The sequence below is a fragment of the Alligator mississippiensis genome, chromosome 6 (genome assembly GCF_030867095.1).
Source record: "Alligator mississippiensis isolate rAllMis1 chromosome 6, rAllMis1, whole genome shotgun sequence".
NCBI classification, from domain to species: domain Eukaryota; kingdom Metazoa; phylum Chordata; order Crocodylia; family Alligatoridae; genus Alligator; species Alligator mississippiensis.
The window spans coordinates 57295053-57306427 of record NC_081829.1 but is presented as its reverse complement, the minus strand read 5'-3'; the positions used below and the strand labels follow the sequence as shown (position 1 = coordinate 57306427).

At 47.1% G+C, this 11375-nt stretch overlaps 1 protein-coding gene across 2 annotated transcripts in view; it reads left to right on the top strand.

Moving 5' to 3' along the window:
- The window catches only part of CDH23 (cadherin related 23), a 565943-nt gene that overhangs the window by 1253 nt on the left and 553315 nt on the right, over positions 1–11375 (top strand). Inside the window, exon 1 of one of the 2 annotated variants that reach the window (XM_059729898.1) lies at positions 77–170. The exons of the other annotated variant lie outside the window; for it this stretch is intronic. The gene's annotated coding sequence lies outside the window, so the exon portion shown is untranslated. Of the gene's footprint in view, positions 1–76; positions 171–11375 lie in introns of those variants that run through there. 2 annotated transcript variants of the gene reach the window in all.

Here is an 11375-nt window from a genome sequence, read left to right as displayed (position 1 = left end):
AAGTTGGGTGCGGGCTGAGGAGCGGCCCGCGAGCTCTGGCCGGGCCGTGAGGGGCAGAGGCAGGGCAGGGGCGGCCATGGCAGCGGCAGGGCACGGCGCCGCCGGCCCCCCGCACCCGCCGGAGTAGCCCCGCCGGCAGCAGCGGAGCGGAGCAGCCCCAGCCCCGCCAGGTAACGCGGGCTCCGCGCCGGGGCGGGGCGGGACGGGGCATCCCCGGCACGGGACTTTGCCCCGCCATGTAGGGACAGCTATTCCCCGCGACGGCTGCCGGAGCCACCAAGTGCCGTGGGCGCGGCGGGAAGGGGCCGGGGGCCGCCGGGGCTGGGGCAGCAGGCAACAAGTGCCGCCGCCGCCGCCAGCATCGCTGCATCGGGCCGCTGGGCTCGAGCTCTGCGAGCTGTGGGGGAGCAGGGCTCTGCCTGCCGGGGGCGCGGGACCGCCACCGCTCGCTGCCTGCCTGCCTCGGCCCGGGCCGGCAGCTGCTCCGCGTCGCGTCGCGTCGCGTCTAGGAGCCCGGAGGCGCTCGGGGCGGGGCAGCTGCCGGGAGCCTCCCCCGGGCTCGGGGCTCGCTTGGGTCTGGCCGGCTGCGCCTTGAGCGCCAGCCCTCGCTCCGCTTGACACGAGCCTGGAAAGGCCGCCGCTGCGTCCCTTTGGCGCCTCCAGGTGCGCGGTGCGCGGCGCCCCTCCCTCACTGGCGGCTCGGAGCCAGGGCGGCTGTCGGATGGCAGCCGGGCAGGACTGCGCTCAGGGCTATTCGGGACAGTCCCCTGGTGGCAGCGGCATGAAGTTTGGTCTGGCCCAAGAAGTATTGTTCCCCATAAACTCATCCTGATCTCATCTTCACTTAAGGCTCTGTACTTGATGCAGGATATTAGTTTGCATATTGATTAGTAAATAGACAAAGCTGATGAAACTCTCTCTCCTTAGAATATGTAATCTATGAATAAGAAGGTGTTATTGAGTATAGATTCACTTTGAAAAAGGAACTGGGAATAAGAAACCATCTTGAGCCTCATTGCTTGCAGTGGGGCTGCCACTGACCCTGGACTGGCAGGGAGAGACACTTTGAGATCTCTCTCTTGTGGGGCAGGGAGTGAGTTAAGACTCAACACATCCTAGCAGTTATTTAAAGTAGGTGCTGTCAGGTGTGCCTGCCTGTTGCTGCTCCCCGCACCCTCTGTTTGTGTCTTCACATTGTAGACTGCCTAGCGGAGGGATTGGATTGTCTCCTTCTGTATCCCACTCACACAACCAGGCCACAGTCCTGGTCTGGGTTTTTGGGCACCAGTGTGACATTAATATTCCTTCCTAACAACACTTGATATTTAGGGAGGGAGGGGAACAGTGTTTGGCAAGAGGGTGGCTGGCCATGCAAGGATGGCAGAATGGAGCAGGGCTGGAAGGAGAGGAGCAAGCAAAGCATCACAGCTCTCAAAGTCTGGGGAAATCCTCCAATCACCAGGGCATGGAGATGCCTGCTTGATATAGGGCAGTGTCAGTAGCTGAGTTTCCAGAGGGAGTTGCTCACTGCTGTAGTGCCTCCTTGAAGTGGGGCCAGTGTTGTTTGCATGTACATCCAGTGGCTGTCACTTGAGAAATTCAGGGAGCTGGAACATGATGGTGGACAGGAAAAAGCATTTTTTTTTCCTCTCTCCTAAATGGAGCTCACCGTGATGCAGATCAGGCCCTTAAAGTGCCTATGGATATTTCAAGTGTTCCTGTTTAAAGCAGGAAACTTATAATAGTCCTTCCCATGGGAAATGGTAATAATGAAATAATAAATCTAGTAGTACTGTTGCATGAGGCAACTCCTCTTTTCTCCCTACAGAAAAATATAGGAATGTTGATTCTCTCTAACTGAGGTCCTGCAGAGGCCAGTGTTCTCCCCTTACTTAAGACCCCTGGCAGGATACCAAAAGGCATGGCTATACTTTTTTGTTCCCATCAAGAAAATTTCTGTTTTTATACCTAGGGAGTAACTAAAGAAGTCTTTATTCCTGGGATGGCTAGAGCACTTGCACTACACTTCTTTCAGGACCATGTGTGTGTTAAATGCTATTACTGGCAGTGAACAGCTTATCTCCCACAATCTACAGCTGTTAATGACTATGTGGATGATGAGGAGTAATGGTTCCATAGTATTCACCTGAGCATTAAGAAAATGCCAGCAAGATGTATGCAGTAGTACACCTGAGGAAAAGGGCAGTTTACAATGAACGTGGGGTTAGAGAATGATGTGAAGAGGTGATATCAAAATCCACCTAGTGAAAGTTTTCAGCAATAGAGCAGAGAGTGGGAGGAACACACCTAATTAGGAGGTGTTCACCTGTCTTGATGCTGAAGGAAGGCTGTGGTCCTACTTCTAGCATCTGAACAACAATACCAGATTGTGCTGTTGACATACCCCTAGGGGTCTTTAGGAAGTACAGTAGCTTGAATAACTTAGTGATATGTCAATGTGAAGTCTGCTCTGCATACTGTGAAATCATCTGCTTTGCTGTAGTGCATCTTAGCATTTCTGCTTACTGTTTTCTAACATTGCATTTACTTCTGTGAGGTGAGTTGGAGGTTGGAGGCATTGGGTGAGGAGGGATGGTGTGAGAGGGGCTCTGACTTTTTAGGGGCAGCTTTGTTTCTTGGCAGAATATCACTATCTTGTCAGTTGTCTTAAATCCAAATACCAAACCTAGGAGTGGTGTCTGCCTTTAAACCCATTTGCCACATGTGGTTATAGATTTTTGGATTTGAGGCAGAAAGTGGTGCAGTGAAAGGTTTGAAACTTTCTAAGGCAAGTAAGGATTGAATTTTTTTTTAAGGATCAGTTCTAGCAATGTGTTTAATACCATACAGTCAAAGGAATGAATTGCGCTTTTGCTGCAGTGGGTCCTAAGAACAATTTAAACCTGATTGTAGTCAGAGAAAGCTGAATTGCAACTAAAGAGAGCTGGCTTTATTTATTTTTTTTAAAGTCCTCAAAACATTTTTAATGGAGTATGGTTTTGGACAAAGCAGAAGTTTTCACAAACAGATATTTCTCTTAAATTATTGGGGTTTCAAATCTGTAATGAAAATCTAAACATTTTTAAAGAAAGAGCCCTGACAAAAACAGAGAATTTTCATTAAAATATTTTGCTGAAAACAAATTCATTCCTGACTCTGATACTGAACTAACTTCTTTGGTCAGCATGGATGGAGCCAAATTCTGTAAGAATAATGAAGTATGTAGCTTTCCATAGGTTAGGGCACAGGTTGAGCATTTTGTTTAAAGAATAATCTCTACCTCAAGCACATACCTTTAACAAACCCTACTCTCACAGTTTTGATTCATATTCACAATAACAAATAATTGGTTTCAATACAATCAAGGATTCATCTTGATTTACTTAAAACGTAAGCTCTCTGGGGCAGTGGGTGTCCCTCGCCCAATGTTTGTACAGCACCTAGCACTGTGCAGTTCTGGTTCTACTGCAGTGACAGGCCACATCTGTTTGCATAAACATATCTGCAGAACAGTTTGGCCACTAATGTTTTAATTAAAACAATAAATAGAAGCTTTGGCGGTGTAAGTGGTGCAAAGAAAAACTATTAAACAAGAAGGTGCCAGTTACATAAAAAGAGAATGCAGCAGGCTTGAGACAGCCTGGTTGTCCAGAATAAAAGGATTAGGAGAAATTGAATGACTTGCTGCCTGTATTAGATTAACAGCTGAACGGTTTGAGGGAAAAATTGCTCCACTACAGATAGGAAGAGTAAGAGAAAAATAAAAGTTAGATCTGTAGCTGCTAGGCTGTGGTAAAGGCCAGTGTAGCCACCAGTAGCGGCATTTCATTCGCTATCTCTGAAGGTTTGTGGGAGCCTGGGTGCTGAACGGCTAAGGAAGGGTCAGCACAGAAGGGACAAATTGAGACGCAGGCAGCTGAACTGTCTACAGCAAGTAAAGATTTCCCTGCATCTCTCTTGGATTCTCCAGCACAATACAGGGCTCCTTTTACAGCTGGAGAGCTTATAGTTCAATACAGATTTCTCTTGGCAAAATGACAAATTCAGCTGCTTTAAGGAAATCCCAGGTGAACTGGAGGGGGCAATTCCCTTCTCTGTGTTTCTCTTCTCAGACTTAATCTGTCTCTGTGTCTGCTGCCTCTTCATACCTCTGGTTTGTAGTCTAGTAAGCTCCATGATTTTGTTTTTCTTCTCCAGGCCTGCATAAATCTGCTGTTATTACATTTGGCCATATTCAAACCAGAAATTAGTTGTGTCTCCATACTCCACCTGCTGCCAGCTTGGTTTCAAAGAGGACTCGGAGCTGTGTGTGAGGAATAGAGGGTGCATTAATACTGGATGAATAGAAGAGTCTTACGGCATCAGCAACATGACTGAATTCTCTTCTTTCATGGTGTAGATGTGCCCTTTATCTGCAGGTGGATTCGTAGAAGGGTTTTTGCTTGAGAAACTCAGTGGGCTGCAAGGCAAACTGTAGCTGGGAAGGAACTGTTCACATGGCTTGGGTGAGTTGAGGAATAGTGACCCTTGACATCACCCTGAAATACCAGTATAAGTGTGCTGTTATTTCCTTGTTTTCCTCCAGTCTCTGTCTACTCATTCTCTCATCTTACATTTGGTTTTGAAGCTCTCTTATTCTCTCCCTGTACAGTTTCCAGCACAATGTGATCTCGTCTCAAGGATTCTAGGCACTACTGCAATACAAATAATAAGTAATATTTTTGCAAGCTGAACTTGAGAGACTTCCAGGTAGCACCCTGGATGCTACCTCAGGTGTTAAATGGGGTGAGGTCATTAGGGCTGATTGCTCCCTGTCTCTGGCTACATATGTACCTGCAAATTACCTATGTATTTTCTTCCTGGAGTCTTGTTTCTTGTTCAGTGTGACCCGCATTGCAAAGAGGATGTGAATGCAAAATAGTGTCATCATGAGTAACTGGAGAGGGTGGACATTTTTTTCCAGCAGAAGAAAATTCCATTGGAAGTTCTAGTTGGTTAAAATCGAGGATTTTTTTTTCCCCCAAAAATGTTTCTTCTGAGAATTTTGGGGGGTTTTGTAGTAGGGGTAAGTGCCATTCCATTGAAATTAGTTTGGATTTCAAAATAATTACCAATATTTATTCATTTATTTATTTTTTAATTTGATATGTCATTAAAGTGAAAATTAGAGTATTTTTATCAACATTATTTAATGTTTGGATTCTATGATTTAAAAAAAAAAATTAAAAGTCCTTCTAGGGTCAATTTTTTTTAACTGTGACACTTATAGAATTTTGGTCTTTGTAGGAAAGTACCTTGCAAAATCCCAGAAATCTGAGAGATGTGCAACCTTGCTGGAGGTGCCTGTGAATGCTTGTATTTCATAATGTTTTGAAGAGACTTGTGATCATTTTAGTTGATTATAACTCCCCACACACGAGCTGTATTCTGCAATCATTTCCAATAAAGAACATTGGGGGTTATGTATAAATTTGCTAGTATGATATGATTGTAAATTCTTCCTTTCTTCAGATTAGGGGGCATAGAAATTTAGCTGCTTCCTCACTAAAAAGATGACTCCACATACTTTACCAGATGTGTGTATATTAATAATAATAATTAAAAAGAAATGTTTGTGTAGTCGCCCTCCCCCTTCTCCTCTGAGGAGTACTGAGAACTGTTTTAAATTGATTTAATTTGTCAGATTTCTTAAATGTATCAGCTTTTCTTGGTACAGATAATCTTGAACTGGAATCCCTTTTAAATTTTAAGTAAGTTAGGATACAGGATTTGTTTGAGCTTGGACTGTTCCTTTTTGCTGTAATTGGTATAAAGGATCCCAGCTGTTGCCAGTGCTATTCCATAGCAGTGTACATGCAGACATAGAGTATCTCTTGATTTCACCACTGTAGTATTTTAAAGATACAGTTTGCTCTTTAATTTAAATCCTTTTATATCCTTTGTCCAAATTGATCCCATTTGTTCACAGCAAATATTGAGGAATGCTACTTTGTGGGAATTTGGGAGGTGCAGTTCACTTTGGTCACACTGTTCATGCCTAAGGATGTTTGTACAGATTCAAGCACAAAAGGCATTGCACAGTGGGGAACATAAAGAGCCTAGTGATTAGGGTGCCTAGACATAGGACCACTTTTTCCAAATTGGAAGGTGGGACACATGCCCTCCTCCCTTCCCCTTCCCCCATAGCACTGCTGGAGCAGAGCCGAGAAGAGCCCATGGGGAGGGTGGGGGGCAGGGAGGATAAGGGCTGCCAGCTACAGGCTCGGGGCTCCCTGCCCTGCTGACTTCTCCTAGGATACCCCCTGCTTGCTCAGCAGCAGCGAGGGGCACAACTCTGTGCTGCTGCCGGGTCGGCAGAGCGTGCCTTGCTATGGCGGTGCAGCCGGTATGAGGTTCCTGGGGGCAGGACAGCAGAGTGGAGATCCCTGAGCCTGCATCTTTTGAGCCCCAAACCTGCCCCATACACAAATCTGGGGGTGCATGTGCTCCCCCAAGCCCCCCTCCCAGGGGAGTATGCATAGCAGCAGGGAGCTGCCCTCCCAACCCCTGGATGAGCCACCCATGGTTCCATCCTGCTCCCTGGCTGGGCCCTGTGGCTGCACATTCCTGTCCTGGGCCCCATGCACTGCCTCAGCTGGGCAGCACCCCCAGCCTCCAACCCTGCCCTGCTTCCTCCCTCATTCTGGGAGCCTCAACCTGTGTCCCTCCCACCCCCATCAACTTACCTGAAGGCAGCTGCAGGACTGCAGCTGCAGCTCTCCACCATGGCCTGGGGCTATATTCCTGGCCATGTGCATGCACATATACACATGGTACTGCCTGTGTCCTGCTCCCCACAGCCCCTTGCAAGCTGGAATCCTGCCAGCCTGCAAAGGGAAACCTGCAGTTTCCCTTTTTTTCCTGTGGTGAACAGAAAATGTGGATTCCTTCATGATACTGGGAATCTGGGACAAAAGCTATCCTGGAGGCATGCAGCCCAGGACCAGGACTTGATGTTCCTATTTTGGGACTGTCCCGCTTCATTAAGGATGGTTGGTCACTCTGCCTAGGCCTTAGGGTAATTCTCAAATTTTAGTAAAAACCTAAATGTTTGCAAGACTCTTGGAACACTGGAATAGATAGTAGCTGACTTGCACAGACTGCTTTGCCAGTTACTGTTCTACTCTGTTTTCTTTGTTTTGTTTTTTTTTTTTCCCTTCTTTTCTCTTACCTCGAATAATACTTTGCTTCCTCCCCTACACAAGACAAGAAAAATGTTATTTCAGTGAGAGCGCTTTGTGTAAAACTAGTGAATGCTGTTGATTTGGTGAGAGTACCATTTCCACTGTTGATTCCACACTGCAGAGAACATGGAGACTCCCAGAATAACTAGCTCAGGAAAATAAAGGACAAACCCAGATGTTGCAGGTGCTCCATGTGGAGCAGAAAAGCAATGGTGGGTTGCACAACAGATCAGATTGCTATTACATGTGATCTGTACCCATACAGTAGTAGGGGGCTTATAGGAGAAGCCTTTGTTGCAACAGGCAAAGTCTCCCTGGTAGCTTTGAGCTAGTAATGGCTATACTGAGCTTTTATTATATGCATCATCTTTTTCCATTACTTTGCTGATAGACTGGTCTGCTGTAATACTGGGTCACTTGCTTCTGTTTCCTACACTTGATATATCGAAGCTAACTGGTCTAAAAGAAATCATGCACACACCCACTTTCACATGCTATAAACCATCCAGGATTATTGGGACACAATTTAAGATCTGTCTGGGGAGAGCGAGCATGCTGATACAGAAACACACTCTAAGGCTAGGGACAGAAGTTACACACAAACCAGTTTAAGTGATCAGAAACTGGTTTAAACCTGTAACAGAATAGAAGTTTGGTGCACATAAACCCATTTCAAAATGGTCAAAACTGGTTTAAGATAAACCTGGTTGAATGTAGTATCATACTTAACTGATTTGAGTCAAACTGATCTATGCAACTTCTGCCCCAGACCCCTTCCTAGCTGAAGTTAAATCAGTCCTCCAGCATCCCAGCATGCTGTGCAGCCCTGGGCTGGACTGTCTGTTCCAGCCAAGCAGGGTTGGCACTGCCCCTCCTTTCCTTAGCTGAAGCACTATCGCTGCTCTGGCTGGCTGAGAAAAGGATGGTGGTGGGATACCCTGCTCTGTAGTACAGCCAGGTCTGCCTAGGAGAGGGGCAGCAGCCCTTGCCAGGCATCCCCAGCGCCCCCACCCCTTCGCTGCTTCAGTGGCAGGAGCAGGGGTGGGGTCAGACCCTGGTAGCCTGAGGGAAAGCAGGGGTTTAATTTTCCCCTATTGAAAGATGGGGGTGGCGCAGGCACTGACAAGCTCTGATCATGCACCTGGGGCTGTGCACCCAGGGCCATGGCAGAGAGACACCAGTAGCCTGAGGGGAAGGGTGGGTTTAATCTTCCTCCCCCCCCCCCCCACTGCAGGCAGCAGTGGTGGAGGCAACAATATGGTGCCCTTGGTCAAGTCCCTCTGAGGAAGAGCCAATCAGCCACAGGGAGAGGGCAGGGAGGGGGTGATGTAACCTGGCTGCAGGGAGGGAGAGAGCTGAGGCTAGTTACTGAGCCTGACTTCACTAATTACACCTTCTGCTGTGGTAGCATAGCCCAAGAAGGGGTCAGCGCCTGCCAGCTCCACACAGGGGCCGTGGTTTGTAGTCAGGCTGCAGCTGCAGGGCAGCTCCCCGCCCCCTCCATCTCTTGGTGGCAGAGGTGGAGTGACCTACTGCCGCAGGTACAGGTGAAGAACATGTCACCTGCTGCCTACATGCAGCAGCACTGGGCACTCAGGGCAGGCTAGTGTGGGCAGTGGCAGGGGGAGGCAACAGACTACCGCAGCCTGGTGGCCCTGCAGCTCAAAGGTGCAGGCAGTGACTGGCCCATTGCAGTGCACCCCAAGTGCCCAGCAAGCAGGTGGCACGTGACAGGTGCCTCATGTCTGCGCACTGCGATGGTTCCCTCCACCATTGTGGCTAGGAGAGGGAGGAGTGGCCTGCCACAGGCTAGTCGCTGCCTTGACCCCTGGGCTGTGGGGCCAAATTAGCTTGGGCTGCAGTGGTCTGTTGACTCTCTTCCCACAACTGCCCATGCCCCTGGCCCGCAGCAGGCCACCCCGAGCACCTGGTGCTGCTGCACACAGGTGGTGGGTGACAGGTGCTTCCCTAGTTTAGGTGGGAGGGGAGTTTCTTGGTATATATAACATTTCTGGAAATTGCAATGTGGGCAGGGAGGATAAGTAAGAATTGCCAGAGTTGTGTTGAGGGAACTAACATGTGCATGCTATGATGGCTTTAAGAAGATGTTTATGAGACTGACTTTAGCATAATAATCTCTGATTCTGTGGGCAAAAGGTGGCAGGTTCTTGTGACAGAAACCAGAGCCACTGCCAAGCATTGCCAATTTGAAAGAATAATCTTTTTTTCAATGACATGCCATAAACCCTTGTTGCATTCTTTCCATCACTTGCTTTTTTCCATAACAGTGTGCTCATCTCTATTACAGCAGGCACAAGGAGGTTCTCAACCAGGGGGTTATGGTCCCTGCCCTGAGGAGCTTGCAGTGCTCCAGTTTCAGTCTTGCAAACTAAGAGGAACTCGCCTTCTGCATCTATTCAATAGTGATGAGCAAGTATCTGGTGCTGTAACAAACTATGTAAACCCCTATTCATGATCAGGAGTTTGAAACAAAGAAGAAAGTTAATTTTAAAAATTAAAAATCAATTGCAAGTTTAAATACTAACCCAATGTAGCAGGGCAGGGACTTGGCCAGCCACTGAGCAGTGGGAGAACTCTCCATTTGGTTCAGTCAAGCTGACTAGAGGAGGCTGCTGTGGGAGTGCACTGTATGAGTTGCATCCTTGGACAAGGTCCCAGAAGGTCAGACATTCATGTAAACTATCAAAACCTCCTCTTAAGCTTGCAGAATCAGGCTACAAATCTTACAAGGGCAGCTTCTCCTGTGACTGGAACTGCTGTTTCAGAGGGAGGAGGGAATACAGAGAAAAGTTAACTTGCCTCTCAAACTTCAACAAAAGCTGAAGTTTCAAGTTGTTTTTATGTTTTAACACAATGGCTTTGTCTACCACCATCACCCCCCCAAAGGGAGGGGGGTGCTGGGGGCATGTGTTTGGCCTAATAAACAAGTGAATTGTGGTTCCCCTGGAGTGTGCTATAAATGAAGGAATCAGGGGAATGAATGAGGCTGATAAGGAAACAGAGAATATGCTATACAAAAATCTTAGTATGTTGTAATCATGGGAAAAGAAATACAGAAGAACTTACTAGACAATTTAATGGGTCATCAGCAGTTGATTAGGTATGTTGCACAAGCGAGTCTGCTGGAGCTGGCTAACCACGGAATATTTAATAAGTTTTATGTAATGGTGACAAATGGTTAATTTTGAGATGAGTATTTTTAGGAGTCCCCCCCCCCCCCCTTGCCCATTACCTGTGCTTGTCTGAAAGAATGATAGGTAATTCATGAACTAACTGGTTTTTCTAGTAGCCCCTTCTATTCTCTCCCTACCCCTCAATTTTTAACAGGCTTCAACTAGCAAGTGATTAGCCACAGTATGCTGTTACTATATCAGGCAAAGCATCACTTTCATTAGCTTGAACAGCTAGTGGGCCTTGGAAAGGTCTGTTGCAGTGAAGTGCCTCTCACTGAGAGTTAAGTGAGCTTTGTGCAAAACCAGCAAGGACACTCTTGATTTGGATGGAAAGAGAAATGGGCTGAGAGCTTTTTCAGCAGAGGCTGCCTAGTATGAGCTGTGCTCCTGGAGCACCTCTGGCTTTTCTGAGATTCATCCTTTCAGCCCAGATCTCCAGCTACTGCAGGAATGAAAAGTAGTAATGCCACTTGTTGTTTAGACATGCAAACATTACAACTGGAATTGAAGTAGAGAGAGTTAGAAAAGAACTGGGAAATCCTGAGCATAAGTCAGACAGATCCTGAGCTGCTGTCTATATCTGTTATGGCTTTTTTTGCACAAAGGTGGACTTTAGATGGAGTTTGGTATGGGTAGTTTGTTTTGTTATGGATGGGGGAGGAAAAGGTGGTAGTGTGAGGAACCAAAGGAGTTGGGAAGGGTTTTAAAGTAGAGGTTGGGTTCTGATGCTTGTGTATGTCTAGCCCTAACAGAAACTAGATTTACTACAGAATGTGCTGTGTCTGGCTCTCAAATCTATTATTTAATAATTGAAGACTGATGCTAGCAGTCAGACATGCCCTAAACAAGCAGAGTATATGGTAATCCCCTCCCCTCTGCCAATGCGCAGCCTTTCTGATCTGAAACTGATGATATTCCTGTTCTGTTTTCCCTCCTAATAATGCACAGATTCCAAACC